Genomic DNA, 25,242 nt, shown 5'->3' on the forward strand with positions numbered 1-25,242 from the left:
AGGTCTTGGCCAAGAGGCAGTCGCTAATGGTGACAAGGCCCACGACCTTGCGGTGGGTCTGGAAGCCACTCCACGCATTCTCGGGTGCATAGTGGTGCCTGTAGTGGATACAGGGTGCCCACTGGGAGCCGCACGGGCTGATCTGGCTCACCAAGGAGATTCGCTTATAGATGCAAAAGAAATTCTCCTCTCAGATGATCCTCATGGTTTAGACCACAACGGGAAGAGTCTGGTGGTCCTCAGCACACTGCACAGAGTCAGGGATGCTCATGTTGCAGGCCCTGCTGAGAGGGGAGAGGAGATTGAGATACATACTCTGCTGTGGGCTGTGGGCCATCTGGGTTGCGGTGACCTGGTGTGTACCAGCCAGAAGGCAAGGGAAGCCCAAGGAAAGCCGGGGGTACAGTTTGTCCTCAGAGTCTTCACATGGCTACCGTAGCTCGGATCACATTACCCAGCTTTTGGTCTAGGCTTCCTGACCCTGCAGAGAAGGGTCATTTCTTGTTTTCTGTTTCGAAACACCTAGCCAGGCCCTGATGCAAAGTCACTGCTCAAAAATGCTGAATAAAGAAATGAACAAAGGAACTGCTTTCCCCAAACCCCTTCAGCAGAATATAAAGAAAAGGAACACAGTGGGATCAAAAGATCTGGATTTCAACTCCAATTTATTTGAACTCCTAAGCTGCAGAATAAGCGATAATAAAACTTGCCTTGGGGAGGAAGGTACAGTTCACTGGTAGAGCACGGCTTAGCATGTACGAGGCCCTGGGTTCAAACACCAGTACCTCATTTTAAAAAATGAAACAAATATAGAAACCTAATTAACCTCCTCAAAAAATATTGTTTTATTCAAAATTGAAAATCACTTTGCAATTGACACACCATTGTAAACTTGACTATACTTAAGTTAAAAAATAAAAAAATTCTCTCCTTACCAGAATATATCTGGATGACGGAAGTTTGCAAATGTAAAATGCCCAGGGTACCACCTACACAAAAAGGGGGTCTGTACAAATTTACTATCTCTCCTTCATGAGCTATATTTCCTTTGTTGGGGGTTATAACTTCTCAGAGGTAATTTAATCAGATTAAAAAAAAGAAAATATTACCTGATTCTCAGTACTGCTGAAGAATCAGATAACCTTATGAAAGCATCTGATCCACAGAGGTTACTCAATAAATGTTTCTTGAATGAATGAATAAACAAGAAAATTGAATGCTGCTCCCTGCCACAGACCATCATAATGGTACTGCCTGGGAATACCAATCCCACATTCCTCCCGACTCTGCACTAAACATGTGGGTGACCTGGGCAGGCCTGTGTGCTTCTCTAAGCCCCAGCTTAATCATGAATGGAAATGAGGGCAATAACATAAACCTCAAACTGTTAGTGTGTCAGTAATTAATTGTACCCCAACTTTGCAAGATGGAACCATTAAGGAAAACTAGGCAAAGTGTCCATAGGCCCTCTCCATATTATCTCTTACGACTACATGGAAATCTACATTACATCTCAAAATAAAAAGTGTAATTTTTAAAGAGGCTATTGAGGTTACATGATCTCACTCTCTTAAATACGGAACACACAGTACAAATAGGACAATGCCCAGCCCATGAAATACACTCAGCAAATATTCCCACTGAACCCACTGGTTCCTCCAACTTCAGAGCACGAGGATGGGTCCTCGTGGCCATAGGCCACTGCACCTGAAGCTGACAAAGCTAATGGTCCCCACTTCCAAGTGCCCTGTCACCACCCTAGGCCTTATTTTGTACTTGTAATTTTTTTCTTTTTATTAAATAGAAACCCCCAATTGCATAGACTTCAGGTCACCAAAATCTGACCACAGAGATCATGATGGCAGCCCTTCTTGGTGAAGCAATAAAGTGAAAAGCCATTTCCACAAGACCTCTGTGCATATCTACTAGGAAACTTCATCCTGGACTGAGAGGAAGAGGACTGGGGAGGAGGGTGCAATCTGGGGCACAGAGAACTATTGGCCACCTGTACCATGATGGATTTTAGACTCAACCTTCACCCTCCAGGAACATCAAAATACACACAGAGTGCTATGACAAGATTTTTTTTTTAAACAAGTCCCTGAATCCCTAGCAGGTCTAGTTTCTACTGAGACACAAATGGATTATGTAGATAATGTTTCACAAAAGCCCTAAAATATTATCACCCCAACTTGACACATCAAGAAAATGAGGTAGAGAATTTTATCAAATTGTACAAGATTAGAAAGATGCCACGTCAGACACCGTATTTAAACCCAAGCCCCTGATCCAGTGCTCACACTAGAAAGTGTGACATGCTGCCTCTCTCCTGCCCTCTCCCTGAAATCAATTTCTGTAGAGTGTTTTCTGTGCCACCTAGAATCACAATCACATCAGTTTTCCACAATGAGCAATTTCACTCTTTGGTGGACTTATCAAAATCTAAAGTGTTGGGTTGAGAGGAGAGATATGCATTTTCTGTTTCTCAAAGGAAACATGGCTTTAAAAGAAACTGAGAAGCACTTATCTAGTCTAAGCCTTCATTGTGCAGAGAAAGAAACGGAGGCTCAGAAGAGATGAGGAAAGGGCCTTATTAAAAAATATTGCCTCAGTGCAGCACCAAGCCAGCCCTTGGCACTTCTGGGGGAGGATCAGGGAGGCCTAGGGGAATGAGTGTTAGAAAAAGGAAAGAGAAGAAACATACAAGGCCCTGTCTCTACACCACCATAACATGAAATTCAACCAAATTACACTGTATGGGTGCAGCCAATATTAAGGTGGGATTAAACAGGTTATAGAAACCTAGAATTCTCAACCATAGTGGAAATTCCAACATTTACTGTGCTTTTTTCCCAGTTCAAGCATCAACTCAGTGGACACTCTGTACCAGGAACTACACGACGCCTGGAGTTCTCCCAAATACAGATCTGTATTACCACATGGGCAAACCACATAAGGCCACCAGAAGAAAAGTGCCAACACATAAGATGGAATTACTGAAACTGAAAGAAGCCAAAGAGCATATATTACTAGGAAAAACTGTGCTACTAGAAATGGACTCATGGTCATAGAAAGCAAACTGTGGTTAGCAGGCAGGAAAGGGAAAATTAACAGATAAATATTAATAAATATCAAATAAATGACAAGGACCTACTATATAGCACAGGGGACTAAATTCAATTTCTTGTAATGAGTGGTGCTAAAAACAATCTAAAACTTATGTACATACATATACATATGTTTATAACTGAATCTCTGCTGTACATCTGAAATTAACATTGTAAATTGACTACACTTCAATAAAAAATAATTTAAAAAAATAAGTAAAAATAAAAGCAACGCCAATAAGAAAAAATAAAAGAACTCTCAAATCCCCTTAGCTGTAGGTGGTGAATTCTGGTTGCAAGCACCAAGTCCACTGGATCACTCCAGCACTGGCTGTCACTCTTTCTAACCATGAGAGAGTCACTTGGCTTCACTGAGGTTACTTTTCTCTTCTGTGAAAGGCTACAGTTACAACTAACGATGTATAGAATCTCATCATTCACAAGCCCAAAAGTAGTGAGGACTCCCCATAGGCCAGGCTCTGGACAGATGAAAAGATAGGGTCCCAGATATATTCATGGGTAGAAGAAGTTTATGCCATAAAAACATTTATTCTTCCAGTTTTGGTAGACAGATTCATTGCAATTCTGATTAGAATTCCTACCAGATTTTTCATGGAATGTAACAAGTTAATTTATGGTCAGGAATAGCCAAGAAACTTCTTTAGAACCACCACTGGGCAGGGGTAGATAGGTCATTCATTTCCACTGGTCTTTCTGAAGTGATGAAAACCTTCTGGAATAATACTGGTTGCACAAATGTGAATATGCTAAAAGCTGCTGAATTGTACCATTTAAATGGACGGACTTCATGGTGTGTGAACTATATCACAATAAAACTCTTATGTGAAAAAATATTTCTTGACAATTATTTTTCCCTTTATACCACTTGTCTGCCCCACAATTTAAGAAAAACAAGAAACCAAAACAAGCCAAACTGTGCCAGGAGCTCTTTAGGATTGTAATGTCCCTGGATCTCCAACGCCTCTGGAGGTGCGGTTCCTGTTAATACACAATAGCTGGGCTGGTCTAGTTAGGGACTGTAACTCTCTTTTTAAAATCGACTGTCTCACGTTTCACTCTGGGAGAGGGAAGGAAGGAGGATGAGACAGCCTCATGCCTTCAGCTCATTTTTAACTGAACCAAGCCCCGCTTTCAACACTGTAATCCCTCTCACTATAAAAATATGTGACATCAACACCGCCATCATGACACCTGAAAGTGTTCAAGGTACTTACCTGGGGCAGAAACACTGAGGGAGGAGACAGAAGCTCGATCAGCACTGATGCTCCCTTTTCCAGACTCCACCAGGAGAAGCTGGGCGTAATAGCCTGAGACTCTCAGCCAAGGGAGCAGTGCCCATGACACTGAGCTGGTCCTCAGGGAGCTGGAAAGGAAGAGCAGGGCAGCCCCGGGGTCGCGGGGCATGGAAAGCTGGGGGACTGGAAATGCGGGCTGCAGCCCTGCTCGGAGGCCATCCCCAGCCCCAGCTTCCTCTTGCAGGTCCGCAGACCCGGCCCGCCCTGTACACAGCCCGCCCATTGGTGGGGACATGCTGGCAGCCTAGGAGAGGAAGCCCAGGAGGAGAGGACATGGGGGCGGGAGAGGGTAAGGGGACGCCAGCCGCGGACTGAGGGGAGACCGGCTGGGTGAGAGGCGGCAGGTGCAAGCCTGGCCCTGGACAGGTGTGGATGGGGCTCCGGGGCAGGTGGCGCGGACAGAGGTGTCTGGCCAGAGCAATGCAGCTGAAAACAGGCTGAATGGCGCCCTGGGGGGCTGTGACAGGCCGACCGCCCTCCCACAGCCGCCTGACCCCTTTCCCGGGAGCCCCCCACCTTGCACTTCCACAGCCAGAGGCCCAGGCCCCAGGCAGGAGCCAGAGGCCTAACGGGCGACAGAGCTGAGAAGCCTTTGGGGCCGATCCCAGGCTCGGAAACGGAGCTTCCAACCAGCGGTCCAGCTGTCACCGACTGCGCTTGCGCAGGAGGGCCAGCGATCCTCTGTTCTGAGAGAGAAGGTGGGGCAGCGAGGGAGGAAGAAGATGGGAGCAGGTTGAGAGGAGGGTAAAAGCTGAGGGAGACAGATGGACAGGGAGAGCAGAGAGAAGGCAGGGATCTGCACAGGGGAGGGGAGAAGCGGAGGTGAAGAGAAAAAGCTTTACCTCTGGGGCACAGCGAAGGAGGCGGCAGACTTGCCTCTGTACCTTTTTGCAACACTTCAAGGCCCGCAGCTGAAGTTTTTACCTCCCTGATCCAGCCCTCCATCCGATGCTTCTGCAGAAACCCTACAGGTATCACACCCGTTGCCCCCACGCGGAACTGAGTTTTCTGTTACTCTGGGAACCAAGCACCCGCAGGTGTTGTTGCTCAGAACTACCTTGGGAAGAGTATATATTCCCCTTTTACACGCTGGGAAACAGGCAGGCAAGATCTCTGCCTTAGCTCCACTGTCCCAGGTGTTGGGCTGGCGGTGTGGTACAAGATCAGAGCCACAGACAGAGCAGACTGCCTGAGTGTTGGTGCATAGTCCCAATCCCTCCTGGGGAAACCACACCCCACCCTAGTGGAAACATTAAGGACTTACAGTAGTTCCCTGGGTGTGGGAAAGCTGTCCTCATGTGAAGGAAATGTCCAGCTGGACTAACAAGCTAAGTAACAAATCTAAGTGTGATAAGTGTCAGTTTACTGATCTAAATTCTGCTGGGCTATCTCGTAAATCTGAAATTTAGTGTCAGTTATTGGGCTAACAAGCTAACTCGTAAATCCAAGCTCAACAAGTGTCAGTAAAGTGATCTATTACAAATTGATAAGCTCCAGTGTACTGATTCCTTGCTTTTTGTTCTTTGAGCCTTATTGGCTAATACCCCCTTACTTGTAATTAAGCCTTTAAAACCTCATGTGAACGTCTTGGAGGTGCTCAGAACTTCAGAGCAGAAGCCCCTATGAGCCCACCGGCATAATAAATCTGAGTACTCCAACACTCCGAGTGGTGCTTGTTTCTTGGCTGGACTGTTTCCGTAACACTCAGCTCCAGTGCCCAGCTTTCTAGGTAGATAGGAGTGTTACCAAGTCCAAATTCATTCTCCTCAGTGCAAGGCAAGCCAATAAGTTGGGAGACCAGGTGTTGGGGCATGGAATAGCAAGTTTCTGTAGACCTAAATGGCAAAATAATGTCCTGGAAAGCCATCTCCCCAAGTCACAATTCAGGCTCTCCTACGTGCTTGGTTGTTGCAAACTTCTTGGTGTAGGAAATCCTTCTTGTTAGAATCCTTTGTTCTTGCAGCTATCTGCCTGGGTCAGATCCCTGTAAACCTCCAACTAAACAAACGTTATTTTCTATTCTGCAATTTGTTATCTTTTTATGAATGAAAAAGTGTTAAATATCCTTAAAGATCAGAGCCTTGAGAATAGGCTCTCCTGTATATTTCAGGCTCTAAGCAACATTGTTTTACAAGCAAGATGAAGCCTAGGAGACAGAGCATAGGGTTAAATTCAAAGGAACAGATCTAATATGGAGTCAGATTTGTTCTGTTCTATTACCCGGGCAGAAGCCACTTGAGGATTTAAATCCCTTTAAGTTAAAAATAACTAAAACGTTAAAGGAATTTACATACATAGGTGGGAATGTGCAAAGCATATCTGGAAAAGCACCCAAAGGATAGTAAACAGTGCCATCTCCACAGAGGGCTGAAAGAAAACAGGATGAGGAAAAACTTCTTTCACTTGTGTATTTTTGTGCTCTGTTTGAGTTTTTTTAAACCATTTGCTTGTATTACTTTTTCAGTTAAAAAAAAAGTGTAATGCAGCAAAGGAGTAACTAGCTTAGCAAGTACAGCAGCCATGGAATCACTGAGTCATCACTTTTGATTTAAGCCAGAATACATTTATTGACTCTCTGCGATGTGCTCAGTGTTGTTTTAAGACTTCTTTTTATTATTAATTATTATTATTAATACTTTTATTATTATTATTATTATTTTATGAAATAATCACACGGTATTCCTCACCCCTGCCCATGGCTGGTGGAAAACCAACTGAGTTTTTATTGAGTTGTTTTCCAAGGAGTAGAGATGAGTTATAAACAGAACACATCTTCAGGGCAAAATAGGAGGAGTGCTTTTCCAGCAGATCAGAAAGCTATGAAGGATTTTCAATAGAGACGCCCAGAAGCTGAGAGAGAAAGCCTCCAGGACACTACAAAAAGCTGCCCAAAGTGCCTTCTCCATGGCACTACTGAAATAGGAAATAACAAATCCTACTCCATATTTGATCTGTTCCTTTGACTTTAACAAAGCCAAGTTAATACGCTCCTGTCTTTTCATGGGTTATGATGTCACAGAGGAGACGGTCTGGTCAACAAGGAACCACTCTGCCGTGATCACAGAGCCGGGGAAAGGGATGGGCTGCAATATGTATGACGAAGCCACAACTGTGCCCGTGCTTCTAGGCAGGTACCCAAAGTCGCCTCGACAAGGTGTCAAACACTTATGCCCACGTCCTCATCAACAGACATGTATTAAAGAGAAATGGAAACATATAAAAGGCCAATACCCTTGGTCGGTGCACCGTCCAAAGAACAAAGTCTCAGTTTGACAACTGGCCGTCTCGGTTCCCTGGGATTCATTCTTGGAGAACCTTAAAAACCACTCCTCTGTCCTCAAGAAGTGCTGCATATTTGTCCTATCTTTGGCTCAGGGATGGGGCACGTTCAAGTGAACTTTAATATCTTCACAGATTTGAGTGTCTTTCTCAAGGTTCACTTGCCCATTCCAAAGAGGCCTGAGCTATGTCCATCATCCGTAAGATCTATTCCCTCCAGTGACAGCTCATTGAGCCTGCAATTAAAAGCCAAGTGAACAAGACTGTCCTCAGCTAAAAAGATCACCCACCCTTCACTGTTTTCTTAATCTCCTCTCCTGGCTAATTGCAACAGACTAACACCTACCTCCAACAAGCTACCCAACTATGTCATTTTGTCTCCCCAAAGAGAAAGTAAGGTCCATAAAAGAGGAGACAACTACATAGTCACCTCTGAATTCCTAGCATAAAGTAATGTCAATAAATAGATCTATGATTATGGCTTCTTTCCTTTAAAACCTTTCTGGTTATTTCAATGAGACCTTGGAAGAGAGGTGTTTGTGGTCCAGTATCTTGATCCACAAGACTCTGGAGGCCTTTTTCGGAATGGCTGTTCACTGATTCATTCAAAACACAACTTCTCAATCAAGGAGTAGCTGTGCTTTTCTGCCAGGATTTTGTGGTCACTCTCATGCCAGAACAGCTTTAAACAATATCCTTACTTTGGATTTGTTATTTTTCCTCTCTTCCAACAAAATTGACTTTCCTTAATTTCTTGCCTTGAGGAATTATTTTTTCCTATTACACCCTTTAGTAAACCAAGATTCTCGGGATGGGCTTGGCCGATAATATAATCAGGCATCCAACTCCCAGTGTGAGAGGCCTGGGTCTCACCTCCTGCACTCCTGTCAAGGCAACTGAAAATCAGTTCAGGAGCCAACCAGCACTCCAGGGCTTCTAAGGCTCACGTATCTCCCAGAATCCCTGTTTTCACGTTTGTCTTGGCTTCTGAGGATTTCCCCTCACTTTCTTGACAATTAGTTGTGCAGCTTGAAAGATGAGGAAGTAAGGTTTTATTTCTTAATCAGCATTTTAAGGAACTTGTATAATGAAGGTTTTCACGAGTTTCTAGAACCCTCCATTGACGAGAAAGGAAACACACTAGACATTTTCTAAATTTAGCTCTCATGTGCATTTTATCTTTGCTTTTGTTTCCTTAACTGTTAACAGACATTTTTTAATTAAAAAAAATATGGCCCCAAATAGCATAGAACATTGAAGGGGCAAACAAAATTAAAGGGCAAATACAGAAAAATGATAACTATTCTTCAAAGTTAATATAATACATACACTATGGATCAGATCAGCAATTCTCAGTAACAGCTAATTGAAACATGTCCATGAGGTAAAATGTTTCTCCTGTCAGGACATGGCCAACAGAAAATAGAATTAATATAACAAACTAATATCCTAAGTCTGGGAAGGTACAGAATTCTACCAGCTAAATGTGTCTTCTTCTGGAAAAGAGGGAGACTCACCAGCTCTTTTCTGTGGAGCCTGGGCCCAGGAGAGAACTTTGAAGTGATCTCTGTAAGTACCCAGTTAGCAAAGTGAGTGATGAATAAAGAGACGTGAGCTTTGATGACAGAGATGATACTACTACTATTCATTTGTCCTCTAAAGTATGTCTTAACGTTCAGTGATCAATACTTCGGCCTCCTCAGGGTTTGAGATTATGGGAAAATGTACAGCCCAGGTCCAGACTTCCTCTTTGAGCTCGTGACACTGCACTTAGATATCTCAAGGGCACCTCCAACTCCACCTGCACAGAGCTGACTTCATGGTGCTCCTCCCATAGCCGCCCTGCCCAGGTCCCCTTGTCGGGGGGTAAGGTCTCCCTGCCTCTCCCAACTCAGGCCCATAACTCACAGATGTGAATGGACTCCTCCTTCAGGGCCCAGATATCCTCAGTCACCGAGTCCCACCACCCTCACCTGACTTACAAGGTACTCACTGGTACTCACTCAGCACTGACTCTGTGCTGGGGACCACGCTGCACACTGTGCACACGTTATCTCACTGGATCTCCACAACAGTCCTGGGAAATGGGTACATCACTGCTTCAATTGATTAGATAAATTGTTTCACTTCCTTGAGTGCATCATCCAAAGTGACATGGCTACTGAGCCACAAACTTGGGACTGAAAATCACTTGAAAACTGAACACTGCTACACTTGGCAACCACCCTACTCTGACTCATCACATCACCTCCTGCCAAGTCTTCTAAATGTTTCCAAGCATTCTAAAAGACAAAAGTGAACTACGAGAGCACCCCACTCCCCTACTTAAAATCTGTCAAGGACGGTCCACTGCCCTTAAGAGAAAGCCCCACCGGGCCTGAGCACGGCCCAACGGCCCGGCACCCGTGTTCCCTGTGCAGCCGCGCCGCCTCACCCACCACGCATCTCTACACGTGCCGTGACCAGGACACGGTTGCTGACTTCGTATAACCCAGGGCTTGTCTCACTCGAACAATGATTACCTTCTTCAGTGTTCATCTTCTTCATTGCTACCTCTCAGAAAAATGTTTTCTCAGGATGAATCAATATCTTTTTCCTTACAAATTCCCGTCATTGATAATGCGCTCCCTCCAAAAGAGAGAAGACATAATTCTCAGTCTCCTTATCTGTAAAGTGAGAATAACAAGGAAATATGTGAGGTTTTAAGAGAAATAATATTCATGTGAGGCTGAGGGACAATTCCATCATACAGTAGGCACTCAATATGTGCTTACTTAATATTAATAAGAATATATGTCATTACAGCAAACTTCAATCAATGTTTTATGACTTTGTCCAACAGACTACTGACAAACTGTTGGATGAACCCCTTTGAGCTGTTCAGCACAAGCTTACTGGGAGAGGTAAGCGCTGACTCCAGTTACAGCTGCAGCCAACCAGCAATACAGGGCGGGGGCAGTTTGCTCAAACTCTTACATGTTGCTTGAGCTTTTAGTTGTCGTTATTGAATAAAGACAGATGTTCTTTAGTCAAAGCTCCTGAAACATAAATCTTCAAAGATTGATGCAAATTAGGTTTCAAGTACAACACTCTCACTAGAAGTTATTTTGAAATGATAGTCTTAGCTCCTCTGCACATCAAAAGTGCATGTTCTCAATGTATCTGACTAAATACACCAAAAGGGTTGTTTAAAAGAAATTAAGAAGAAGCCATCCTGAATAACTCTCAGTATCATCTGCACAAAGCCTCACCCAAGGGCCTCATTTCTCACTTCCACATAGGTGTTCAGGTAGCTTAACTTGGGTCTTGGTTTCTTATAACACGAGGTGGGAAATAGTTGTGTATAGATTTATGTAGCAAATATGAACCTAGGGTATTTGCTGTGAAGGAATTCTAGAAGTAAGAAGATTGATATATAGTCCCACCCATAAGAAACTCAGCCTTTCCATTTACAACAGCATTAAAAATAAAATGAGAGATACATTTAACAAAAATTTACAAGATTTGTACATTGAACATTTTGAAGTATCACCAAAATAAATTTGAAAAGATCTACATATATGGAAGACATCCCATTTTCATGGAATGATAGACAATATTATCCAAAATGTTAAGACTCCCCAAAGTGATCTACATATTCAGTGGAATCCCTATAAAAATTCCAGCTGACTTCTTTGCAAAAATTGAAAAAATGATCCCAAATTTCATATGGACGTGCAAGGGGCCCAGGACAGCCACAACAACCTTGAAAAAGTATAGTAAAGTTTGAGGACTCAATTTAAAGGGTACTAAAAAGCTATAGTACACAAGTCAGTATGGTACTGGCATAAGTTTGGATAAATAAATCTATGAGACACAATAATACCCCAGGGGGAAAAAACTTACTTTTACAGACAGTTTTCCGCAAGGGTGCCAACAACACTCCATTGAAAGTATAGTCTATACAACAAATGGTACAGGGACAGCTGGGTATCTGCAGGCAAAAGAATCAATCTGGAATCTGGACCCCCATATTTTATATAACAAATAAAAATTAATTCAAAATAGATCTCAGACAGAAATGTAAAACTAAACCTATAAATTTTCTAAAAGAAGACACAGTATAAATCTTTGTGGTCTTATGATAGGCTTTGGTTTCCTAGATACAGTACGAAGAGCACAAGTGATAGAAGAAAAAACCAGATAAACTGGACATCATCAAAATTAAAACCTTTTTGTTGCAAAGGACATCATCAAGAAAGTGAAATGACAGGGGAAGGGGATATCTCAAGTGATAGAGTGTGTGCTTAGCAAGAAAAATAAAATAAATCAATACATCTAATTACCTCCCCTATAAAGAAATTGTTTTTAATGTTTAAAAAAACTATAGTGAAAGGACAATATGCAGAATAGGAGAAAAATTTTGCAAAGCATGTATCTAATAAGAGAATAGTACCCAGGTTATATAACAAATGCTTACAACTGAACAATACAAGAAAATAGACCCAATTTTTAAATTTACCATGAATTTAAATAGATGTACAAATGGCCAATAAGCATATGAAAAAATGTTCAGCATCACTAACCAAATCAAAATCAAAATGACATCTCATTTTACACCCACTAGGATGGTTATAATCAAAACATGGACAATAACAAGTGTCGTTCAGGAGGCAGGGGAACCTCATATGCGGCCAGTGGAAAGGGACAATGGTGCAGCTTCTTTGCAGAAGTCTGGTGTTTCCTCAAAAGCTTAGAGTCATATGGCTCAGCAATTCCATTCCTACATATAGAGTCATCCCTCAGTATCTTCGGGGAGTTGGATTCAGGAACTCCCCAACATGGATACCAAAATCAAAGGATGTTTGAGTCCCTTTACAATCAGCCATCTGGATCCATGTAGTGGAAACTACAGATATGGCGAGTCAACTGTGCAGCCAAAAGAAAGAAAACATGTTTTCACAAAAACTTGCACATCAATATTCATAGAAGTATCATTCAAAGTAGCCAAAAGTTACAAACAATATCCATCAATGAACGGATAAACAAATTTTCCAAGAATAATCCCACAATCTTTTGGTAATTGAATCTTTGACAAAGGATGTGAGAACATACAATGGAGTAAAGACAGCCTCTTCAGCAAATGGTGTAGGGAAAACTGGACAGCTGCATGTAAATCAATGAAGTTAGATTACTCCCTCACAGCATACATAAAAATGAATTTAAACTGGCTTAAAGTCTTAAACATGTGGACAAGACACTATAAACCTCTTAGAAGAAATCATAGGCAAAACATCTGACATGCATCTCAGCAATATTTTCTTAGAGCAGTCTACTCAAGCAATAGAAATACAAGCAAAAATATACAAGTGGGATCTAATTAAACTTACAAGCTTTTGCAGAACAAAGGAAACAAAAAGCAAAACAAAAAGACAACCTATGGAATGGGAGAAAATAGTTGCAATAAATGAAACTGACAAGGGCATAATTCCCAGAATATGTAAACCGCTTTTACACTTAATAAGAAAGATAAACAAACAATTCAATTCAAAAATGGGCAGAAGTCCTAAAGAAACATTTCTCCAATGAAGACATACAAATGGCCAAAATGCACATGAGAAAATTCTCAATATCATTATCAGAGAAATGCAAATCAAAACTGCAATCAAGCATCACCTCTCACCAGTCGGAATAGCCATCATTCAGAAGTTCACAGACAATAAATACTGGAGAGGCTGCGGAGAATTGGGAACCCTCCTACACTGTGGTGTTAATGCAGTTTGGTGGAGCCATTGTGGAAAACTGTATAAAGGTTCCTCAAAAGACAAAAAATTGACCTCCCATATGACCCAGCAATCCCACTCCTCGGCATATATCCAGAAGGATCCGTAATTCAAAAAGGCACCTTCACCCCAATGTTCACAGCAGCACTATTTACAATAGCAAGACATGGAAACAACCTAAATGTCCACTGACAGATGACTGGATAAAGAGGTTGTAGTATATTTCTACAATAGACTACTATTCAGCCATAAAATAAGAATAAATTAATGCCATTTGCAGCAACATCAATGGACCTGGAGAAAGTCATTCTAAGTGAAATAACCCAGAAAGAGAAAGAAAAATACAATATGAGATCGCTCACATGTGGAATCTAAAAACAAAAACAAAAACAAAAACGAAAACAAAGAAACAAAAAGATTATCTTATCTACAGAACAGAAACAGACACTGAGACATAGAAACCAAATTATGGTTACCAGAGGGGAGAGGATGTGGGAAGGAATAAATTGGGAGTTCAAGATTTTCAGATAATGAGTATGTATAGAATAAACTGCAAGTTTATACTGTATAGCACAGGAAAATATATTTAATATCTTATTGTAACTTATGTTGAAAAATAATATGAAAATGAATACAGGTATGCTCCTATGTAACTGAAGTGTTGTGCTGTACACAAGAAACTGACACAACATTATAAACTGACTAGACTTCAATGAAAATATTTTTAAATAGACCAAAAACGAAAAAAAAGAAAAAGAATATTATCAAACCAAAAGAATATAGTACTGATTCAGGCTACAATATGGATGAACCTTGAAACTTTATGCTAAAATAAGCCAGACACAAAAAATAGTGCCCTTTTATGTGAACTGTATCTAAGCGTTTATTGTACTACTCCTGTAAATTTTCCAGAGGTTTGAAGTCTGTCAATATCAAAATAAAATGTATTATACATTAAAAACATAAAACGCTTCATCACAGGAAGGCTTTAATTATTAAATGCAGAAACGCATGTAAAGCTCTTGGAATAACACTTTGCATGTCCACACACAGTCACTGCTGTCACTGCCACTCAGAGGGTGGTGCCAGGGCCGAAGAGAGCTGCCTTCACTCGCTCCCCTGCAGACAGCAGTGAGGGCCTGAGCACTGACAGGCAGGGTGAGCGTGAACGTGGGTCACAGAGCCAAGTTCCAGACTCTGTGTTACGAAACTTTCTTATACAAACTGCAACATGTAATGTAAACACATTAGAGGGATGTATCTTTCAACACAGGGAATACAGCCAATGTTTTACAGTAACAATAAATGGAGCATCTATTTTACACCTGAAACTTATATCATATTTTAAATCAGCTATACCTCTATAAAAAATTAAAAAATAATTTAAAAATGTTATCACTTTAATATTCAATTTGGTTTTTAAGTAACTACTAAACAGCTTAGAATGTATAAAAGCATTTAAGTGTGCTGTTTGTTTACATATTTATTTACTTTCAGGCTCCTGCTAAAAGAGAAATTAAAGAATTTTTTTTAAACACAGCTTAACAACCATAACAAAAAGAAGACAAAACTGAGAGTGAAGAGAAAATGGAGATTCAATAATTAAATGAAAGCAGAAGGAGGTAAAGCCATAAAAATTGATTCCATGAACTCAGGGCAAGTGTTAAAGGCCGACTAGAAATGCAGCTGTAAGATTCTTGACAGCTAAAGCAAAAAGAAGAAGATGATGAAGCGGGTGGTAGAGCGTGTGCTTAGCGTGCACGGGGCCCTGGGTTCAAGCCCCAGGGCCTCCACAAACAGATAAATACACCTAATTATCTACCCCCACAAAAGACCCCCAAAGAAAAGAAAAAGAGAAATTTCGTTCCGAGAAAAAAACCTGATAATTAATTTGGATTAAATACTTAAAAAAAAAAAAAAAAGAAAAAGATGATTGACACTGTGAAGGAAAAGCCCAGCTGGGCTAACAACCTAAGTTACAAGTCTAAGTGTGATAACTGTCGGTTTACTGATCTGAGTTCTCCTGGGCTAACTCGTAAATCTGAAATTTACTGTCATTTTACTGGGCCAACAAGCTAACTCGTAAATCCAAGCTCAACAGTTGTCAGTAACGTGATTTGTTCCAAATTGATAAGCTTCAGTGTACTGATTCCTTGCTTTTTGTTGTTTGAGCCTTATTGGCTAATAGCCCCATACTTGTAATTAACCCTATAAAACCTCATGTGCAGGTCTTGGAGGTGCTCAGAGCTTCGGAACAGAAGCCCCTCTGAGCCCGCCGGCGTAATAAATATCAGTACTCTTGCCCTCTGAGTGGTGCATGTTTCTTGGCTGGCCTGTTTCCGTAACAAAACTAGGGATAATACCCGTGAGATAAATCTGCGATGGCTGCTGGCAGGTCCCCATGTCTCACGTGGGAAAATCTGAAACATCCTTCTCACCACTCAGAGTCATCCTCAGCCCACCCCACACCTCATGCTCTTAAATGCAGGAGCACAGGCAGGGCCCTGCCTTTGCTCTCTCTGTGTCATCCCAGTGAGACAGGATGGAAGGGGGCAAAGCACAGGCATTAAAGGAAGTCCACAGCAATTAACATCAAAATGGTGAAGGATTCAACCCCCAATAGGCCTTGAGGCTCAGGATGAAGAGATTTAACTTCTAGCAGATCTTGAGCTTCATTAAACACCCTTTGTAATAGTAACATGGTGAATAACACGCCCCCAGGCACCAAGGTAAATCTAAGGCAAGCCACAAAATTTCACAGGGTGGGAAATGGCCAACTCCCTGGGAATCCCATCTCCTTGCCCTAAGGCGGGTCCCTCTACTTATTAGCATATGAAACCACCAAGCCCAAGAATACGAGCAACACAGCGCCACCTCGCGGTCACCACTCTCTCTCCCTCTTCTGAGAAGACCCACACTCAGTCTGTGGAGTGTGTATCTACTTTTAATCAGAGCACACAACCCTCACAAATCGTGACGTTTCTCTTGCCTTTCAATGTATCTCTCTGAATAAATCTACCTTTACTCAACACTGGCTTGCTCTTGAATTCTTTACTGCACGAAGCCAAGAAAGAAAATCTGGTGGGGCACATCCCAGGGGCTCAACCAAAGCCTGGGACACAGCCCTTCTCATGCCCCTTGTATTTTTTCTTGTATCAACAGGACTGGGTTGTGAAGGGAGCTCTGAGGCCCCAGCTAAGGGACAGAAGCAGCTTCCAGGGCTTCAATTGGCATGCAGCTTCTCCCCCAGGAGGGTCCCTAGAGTCTGCTTGGTTTTCTGTGTGTTTTGTTGTGCTGACTCCCCAGCCAGAGAGCGTTCTCCCTAGGCCTGGCTCCACAAAATCCTTCTCTCCAAAATACAAGCACATCATGTCACAATCCTCTTGTTCAACCAGGAAATGTTCAGCCCACTTTTTCCCTCCCAAGTACCTAAAAGTCCTCCCTCCCATCCCACCTATTCTTTTTTTGTGAGAACTCTGCACTCTCCACACACCATTCTGAACGCAGGTGCCTTGCTGGCTGGGACCGAGATGTTTCAGTCTCACACAGCCTGCATACTTTAACTTTCCTCTTTCTACCTTAAAAAGGCCTTCCTGAGTCTCCCACACCTCTGATTCTGAAAGTCACAAAATGCTCAGGTTACAGTCACTATGTGAATACCTCCCAGGGTTTGGCTAGGTTTCCTTTGGAATATCTTCATTAAGGAGATGCATCAAGAAGTTTAAAGAGGCTATTCTTACATCTGAGAGGAGTGGCCTCCATAAAATTTAAATGGCTTTGAAGAGAGAGTTAACCATGGACAGAAAAGTTGCAGGTCCTAGTCAACAGTGTCATGAGGCAAAATGTTCTTCAAAGGCTCATAGTGGCTTCTGAACATGGAGTCGTCAGGGAGGAGGTGACAGGCACTGAGTGGGGTGAGTGACACAGGGTACACTCCCCCACCTTGGGAAGTATTGGTTTTTATCTAGTTTTCCAAACAATTTCTTACTACCTTTTTCTCTTATTGTCACATACCATTTCCTTCGAATTAAGCATATCAATGTCAGTCATTTGGGCCACTTGGGAGAAGCTACATGATACTATTCACAGGGCTGGGGCATGACAGCCACACCAGCCTATGTTGAAAGTACCAGTGGGGGTATTTCCAAGGTGATCACGGGCATGCAGCAAACTGCCCAGCTTCAATGACCTCATCTCAAAGTTGGGGCCAATAAAACTACCAAGCAAAGTGCGTGATGATTATGGCCGACATCTGTTTACTAGGTAATTGCCCGTGACAACTGCCCCTTAATGGGGAATGAGTATGATCAATGAGGCCCAGTCTACCTGGCCACACGCGCCCTGCCTTCCTGCCTTGGTGCAGCAGCAGAGCTTGTTTAGCTGAGATGAATTCCCCCAGAGCAGCCCCGACGGGAAAGCTCCCAGCTCTGCATGGCGAGGCCTGTTCCTTTCCTTCTCAGAGCTGATCACAGTTTGCTGTCGTCTGTTTTTATGCTTATCCCTTTTGTAACTGCCTCTTCTCCGGAGTTTTTGCTCAAGCAGCACAGGGCCAGTTGTGTCTTGCGACCTGCTGGAAATTCTGGGCTGGGAAGCAGTCGACACCACATCTAGCTCTGGTGCTGAACGGAGAGGGCAGAAGGCCCAGGGGCCCATGCTGAACCAAGGCCCCTGCACCCAAAATTATGGTCTGACTTTGGGCAAATTACACAGTCTTTTGTACCCTGAGATTCCTCATCTGTCCATGAAAATAACTGCCCATGGCACACAGAGTTACAAGGATTAAAGGAAATCACCAAATTCACAACCTAGCCAAGGGGCTACCAGTGCATCCTCAACAGACAAATGCTGCCTTTATGGCTCTGACACACGCCAAGCAGGGCGGCCCCAAACAGTGAACACTGCTAAGTGCCAGTGTGTTAACTGCTTCATGTGTGCTATAATATTCTTTAGAACTTACAACAATCCCAGGAAGAAACGAATATTATCATCTCCATTTCACAGATTCACCAACCAACAGGTTAAGAGAGGTTACATTCTATTCCAAGGCCCTATGGTGAGGAAATGGCGATTTAAACCAGAATCTGGTCCCAGGCCTTGGCTCCATCTCTCTCCCATCCACCTGACCACTTGCCTATGAATTCCACCTATTCAAAACCCAAGTTTGTAGCCGGCCAGCTCTTAAATGCAATGTGTGCCACCGTTTGTCAATGTTGGTTAATTACCATAAACTGTTCTCAGTAACCACTACAGTAAAGAAAGGTGGACTTAAGGAATTCTGCATTGCGTTCTCCTATAATGTGCAGAAACCCTTCCCTACACCGCAAAATCCAAATGTATGCTTCCTCCATGTTTATGTTTGCACAAGGTTTATTAAAGTTGAAGTTACCTGCAGTAATTCCATCTCGGTTGCTTTCCAAGTTTGCAGATTATCCATAATCAGTCTGTCATCGAAAATACTACAATGTGAATCAAAATACTGTAACCACGTCAGTAAACAAAGAATGCTGAAACCAAGTCATTAAAGGCTGCCGCCACCCCCCAGTGAGTACAGGCCTGCAGCCCAGCCTCTGCAGCAACTCACAATGGTGCCCTCTGAGCAGACTCAGAATAAGAAATTACAGGATACTGGCCCTAAATAGCTAGGTGCTTGTCTAAAAAATGAATTCAGTGAGTCCAAATGTTTGCTTCCTCCCATACATACAAAAGCACTAAATTCTTGAACTTGAGATACCTGGCTTTCTTTAGATAACAAGCAATCTTTTATTGTTCCAACAACCTGATTTTTGTTGTAAAGCTCCTATATATCCTAGCTCCTCCTCAACCTCTTGGAAACAGTCCCTCAGAGCGATCTGAGAGGCTGTCATCCCGGCTCGAGTACTCCCGCCAAATAAAACATAACTCTTAACATTTAGGCTGCACATGTATATCAGTCAACAGTTTTGGACACCATGAAGGGACCCAGAGCAGAATTCTCTCCACCTGAACTCTCCGAGTAACCGGAGCCTTGGTACCATCAGTGGCCCTTTGTGCCCATCCGCCTCCTCGGGGTGTCCAGATGAATTTGGTTGAGTCTGTCCTGGTTCTCGGATCTCACATATTGGTTGATGATCCTGAGTTTTATCTGGCGGTGTATCCAGGTACATGGATCTCCAGTTGAAAGAAACTGGGGGGAATTACCCACCCAGTGGAGACATACTAAGTGGGGCCTGGTTGAAAGTTAACGGGAAATACCCACCTTGAGGAGATGTCCGAAGTGGGGCTGGTGGAAACATATGAGGAAAATACTCACCCAGTGGAGACGTCCCGAGTGGGTCCAAGTTGAATTGCACTGGGTTCAGGACTGAGTGGTTAGGTAAGCGTCTGGTCTAATGTTTTCCTCAGTTTGGTTACATCCATTGAATTTTTTGGGATAAAAGTAAAAAGTAAAACTCTTATGAGGAAACTTTCAACTCAAAAATGGGACCCTTCTCCTGGCTGGTAACAGCTTTCTCGGGTGACAGACAATCTTGCAGGCATGGTATAGGCAGAGACTTCATGACATAGAGTTGTCCCTGCGGGAAATCTTACTAGCAAATTTATTCTGAGAACCCGATCTTACAATGGGGAATAGAACTTTCAAAAAAAAAAAAAAAAGAAAAGAAAAGAAAAAGAAATGACAGATTGCCAGCCTCCAACTATTACCCCAGCCAGGTTTGTGTACATACAAAACTTGCAACATTAATTGGGAATAAGAAAAAAAAAAAGACTCAGTCTAAAAGTAACTAACTAGGCCTGATAAACACATTTTCTGGAATTCTGAAGTTATAAAAACAAAATCCCCTTTAAGGGGAACTTGGATTTCTCTTACTGTGTCCTTGAAATGTAAATGTTTTATCTTCCTCTGGGTGTTTTAAGTGTGTGTACGTATGTATATATATGTTTACTTTATTTTTTAGAGGAAATCTTGAACTCTGCCATACAAAAAAGTTCAAGTATTGTGTACATATGGTGGCCACGCAAATCAATTGGGATTCTAAACAATTCTTTGATTGTACCAATTTTCAGATATTTTGCCATCTTAAACTTTGTTGCATCAGCCTGGACCACAAAGGCCTTTAGCTTTTGGAGAGTAAACATTTGAATTTTATTTAGGCAACACCCCCACTCTCATGTGGAATAGCCTCTTCATCTTATTGGTTTAAAATCACTATATATATATATATATAGTGATGGCCATATGATGGATCTCTTAATTTGGAAAAACTTTTAAATTGGTGAAACTTGAAGGAGATCTCATTATAAACAGCTGTTTTATTGGTACCTATTAAAATCAAGTTTAAAGGTAGAAAAATGTATCTAATGGTTAACGTAAGAACTTAGTTAAAAAAATAAAACTGGTTAGAAAAGCTACATTTGTGTTTTTCCTTTCCGATAAATGGTTCTAGAGATGCTAATAAAAACCTAGAATAATTAATGTTAATTAATTTGGATAACTGGAAAAAGGATTGTTAAAATGTCAAAAAAAAAAAGATAAGTGGCTTATCACAAAAGGATAAATATTTTTATATGGTTATTTTGAATGAGATAAATAAAATGGACAATTTTGGATTTAGATACAAGGTTTTGATACTACACTACGTAAAGTTAAAAAAAGGGCCAAGGAGATCACCTACTCCCCACCAACATTAAAGTTCAAACAAGTCCGTTTTATTCACCACAGTTTAAAATATATATGTATATGGACTGAAATACTTGATAAATGATTGGGACAACAGACCAATTAATCAATTTAAAAACTGAGAAGTGCCTAAGCTCTTTGGCTGAAACTTAGGCATCCTAGAGACTTCTATAAAATTATATACAATGCACAAAAAAAAAAATGCTTCTGGCACTCCTTCTAGAAATAAGAATTATTGATTAAACCTAATAAATATAAAAATTAAAGGTATATGATTTAATGAAATTGAGATAAAAGTTTGTAAAATTGGTATATTTAAATGGTCTTTAAATAAATCTTTTGCTTAATTATGTTGTGGGATAGATATGTTTCAATGGAATAACGCTTCCCCTTCTTGGTATTATAAGGCTGGTCACATATCTGTCCCTCAGAAAATATTAATTGAACAAAATAAAGGAAACCAATAGAGTTAAATGAGCCGTCCAATATAACGTAAAAGTAAAAACTAATATTCAGTGGCAAATAAAAAATATAATAATAGGTTTACCCTGGGTTTAACTTATAACTCAAGGAAAAGAGACCTTACTAAATGCCTTATGCAAGCTTTGGAAGACATGGTAAAGTAAACCTTAAAGTTTTAACACATGGAATTCTTTCTTTACAGCTCTTCTCACTGATACAAAAATGCCAGTTAAGGAGATAAAGTTGGGTCTGGGAGACAGAGCAGTTCTCTGGGGAACTGGAAGAGAGTGTCTTTTTCTTGCAGATCAGAAATGTAAATACAACAAACAGTGACCTAGGACTGAGCCTAAATTAGCTCAATGAAATAAAACTTAAGACCAAGAAATTTTTGGCATTTTAGAACTCAGAACTCTGACGGGTCCTTCAGACTTTGTGAAGAAATCTTAACTGTCTGTTTCATAAATAGAAAGCCTTAGTGATTTGAGCAAGCAAATTCAGCTTATTCCAACTATTATTATACCTATCTTATAAGTAAGTTTTAAAGTGAAGCTATGAGATCTCTAGCTTTTGTCTGTTTATAAGCCTGTGTACACACTATAGATGTGAGATATTTCTACTGCTAAAAAAAAAAAATCAAAGAGCTCTGCTTAATTGACGTAAAATATAAGAGCTTAAAAATTAAGTATTTTTAAAATATAAACTGAGGAAGTTAACTTTCAGCATCACGTGAACTGGAAAATATTCCATATTAAGATAATACTTGATATTGTTTAGTTTAAGTATGTTCTAATTAATATAGACATCTTTAAAGTCATCAATATTAAGTATAATACCTTTACTGTACCTAGGTTTAATGAAAGTCAAATAAGATCCTGTTGTATCAGTTACAGATTTGTCAAAAAAAAAAACAACACTAATGTGGTGTGGTAAAATTTTAAGTAAATTAAATGCAAATGAGTTGAGAGTTTTGGGTAAATTTTTAAAATATTTTTAAAATGTGTGCTTAAGATAATCTCTAAATGTTTCGTATCTTTAAATTCTAGGGTTGTGCTAAATTAAGTTAAATGATAGGATTTTATTAAATAGCTATGCCATTTTCAGATAAAATAATATTGAAATATGAATTACTTAACATGTAACTTCCTCCTACAGAGAAACTAAAGGTGTTTAGAAATATTAATAAATGGTTGGTGCCATACTGAAATAGTCTCTATTAGTAAGGGAATGATCTCAGTATCCTAGGAAAGTAAGATAAATGTGTAAAGAAAGATATAAGAATGGAATTATATTTTCTTAATGAAAAATAGTGTCTTTGTCCTGAAGCTGGTTACTTTTGAATGGAAGAGAAAATAAGGGACACACTAATATGAGTATAGAAAGCTGTGGAAGGCTTATGGAAGAGGAAACCTGAGGAAAGAGTTTTGTACGTGATCAGAATTTGCTAAGTTTAGAATTAAATGGAGCAAAGTAAATGAATCTTCGAAGTAAGCTGGTACAAGACTAGATTTGGTTTTCTCTCTGTTAAGAGGAAAAAATTTTCATAAAATGTTAAACCACCTTCAGTAACAGATTGTAAAACTTCTTATACCACTTAGCTGATCTGTTCTGCCTTTGCCTTTGACATATTTTCTTGTTAATAAATAAGTACTACTTTACAGTGATCTATATGATTATCTGACCAAGTGTTCTGAAATCTTTTAACAAGCTCCCCAAATGTAAATTTCTAATTAAAGTTCTTTTAATCTCCAGTTAACTTTGGGATGCTACAGAGGGCCCTTGAAACATCCCAAAGAGAGATTTTAATCTAGAAAGTTTCATTTGGCATGTTAAATAAATGGTATTGTCAAATGAATAATAAATCTTCTAAGGTTATATTGAATGAGAAAATATTATTAATATAGATATTGTCGAAATTATATGGACTCCCTAAAATTATGCTATATCTGAAATATTACCAGTGATAATTCTGGGTATAGTGATCATGTTTCTTTACCGATTATAGTGTAACGGTGTTTAACCAGGCTTTTAAATCTTTTGTCATTTATAGACAGTTAATTGTTTTCTTCTGATGGTTTTGCAAAATGCTTTCTCTTCAAGGAGATTTACTGATTTCTAATAAATTTGACACTATAGCAGTGAACTAAGCTGGTTAAAAATTTTAAATTTCTAATGAAAACTCTCATTAAAAGAATTAGTTACATGGGACTGAGTAAACTGGTGAATATGGTTATAATTTTTAATATTGTTGGAAATACTACTGGCTTTTAACCTGTTTCCCAGACATAAAGAATCTCTTCTCCTTAAGCTAGTTATGATTCACAGCAATTTGATAAATTATACCTGTGTAATCAGACTTGGAACAGTTATCTTTTCTCTCTATCTTATCCCTAAAGAGACTAAGAACACTTAGGTCCCCAGTGGCTCTATCAGACAAATTAGGAAGATCATCTCCTAACAGATATAGGACTATAAATGTATTTTAAGGATTTTAAAGAGAAAAGAATTTACCTAAATCTGTAAGGCAGAAACCCATGACAAGCCTTGACGTGGCTTTCCTGGCCTTAGAAAACCTTATTAACATTCTACCCTGAGACTCTGTATTAAAACTTCCAACACAGCCAATTTAAAAAAGCCTATATGATCAAATAATCAGACTTAACTTGTAAAGAAATTAATCTTCACTTGGCTTTATTTGAGAAAACTGAAGGTAACTTAGGAAGAAAAAAGTTTATATTTTAGTGGATATTAAATTCTAGTTTTGTTAATTGAGGTCGATATTTACTAAGACACTTCCCAGATCATTCCTTGCTGTTATGTCACATTGCTGTACAGTTTAATTGAATTATGAAAAGGAAACTCTAGGTTTGTTTCTGAAGCTCAGTAATCTATCCTTGGGTAAAGATCCAATACTCCATGACCTGCAGCCAGGGAAATATACATACTGAAACAGGCATGACTTAAAAAACTGTCTCCAACCCGAACGGAAGGACCGTTTGTCAGGTACTCTTAACTAGACCATACACACCAAAGCTGAAGGAAACGGACTCTCGTATTCATTTCCTATCAGAAACAGCGCCTGCAGTGTACTGGCCTATAGAGCACTGCTCACCTTAAAACAGCGCCCAAATGGTGAAAAAGCTACCAGGCCAGGATGAGAAGAAGATGACATTTGAGCAAGACAGCTGACCCAAGACACCTTACCAGGCCTGTATACCAATTACTTTGATAATTTCTCCTACCTTTGATTATGAACTACTCCAATTGTTAAGTTTATGGTAAATTACCTTTGTCTAGTACTTCTGTGTTACCTTGGTGTGTTTCCCTACTCCAATTCTCCAACTAGATAGCCCTCAGAAATGTTATTCTCAAAAGAAATTGTAATTCTGCTAAGGCCACTGTTGATCTTACATGGTGGGAGACTTCACCTGGCCAATTAATACCTGCTCTGAGCCTGACCATAAATATGAGCTTTCTCATAAGGTCAAACTCAATCAAATACACAAGCAAAATTTTAACACAAAAATACAACTTCTCGACTATTAAATTCTTACTCATGACTTTATTAACGTTACTAGCTGTATTATTATATCCTGTCTATTTTATAAAATTGTTGTCTGTTACATTTCCCAGTGTGTAACTAGGTCTACAAGATTGATGGT

At 40.5% G+C, this 25,242-nt stretch overlaps 2 long non-coding RNA genes across 2 annotated transcripts in view; both read right to left on the minus strand.

The window, feature by feature from the left end:
- Positions 1 to 8: 8 nt before the first annotated feature.
- LOC140698110 (uncharacterized) lies at positions 9 to 5,163 on the minus strand. Its single transcript, XR_012075571.1, has 3 exons — positions 4,940 to 5,163; positions 4,343 to 4,491; positions 9 to 284 (listed from the first exon to the last, which is right to left on the minus strand). It is a non-coding gene; the product is annotated as an uncharacterized lncRNA (long non-coding RNA).
- A 4,964-nt stretch (positions 5,164 to 10,127) lies between these two features.
- The window catches only part of LOC116281884 (uncharacterized), a 50,741-nt gene continuing 35,626 nt past the window's right edge, over positions 10,128 to 25,242 (minus strand). Inside the window, exon 7 of the long non-coding RNA XR_004191337.2 lies at positions 10,128 to 10,368. This is a non-coding gene — a long non-coding RNA (uncharacterized lncRNA). The remainder of the gene's footprint in view (positions 10,369 to 25,242) is intronic.

Source organism: Vicugna pacos, chromosome 9, assembly GCF_048564905.1.
Source record: "Vicugna pacos chromosome 9, VicPac4, whole genome shotgun sequence".
Taxonomy (NCBI): Eukaryota; Metazoa; Chordata; class Mammalia; order Artiodactyla; family Camelidae; genus Vicugna; species Vicugna pacos.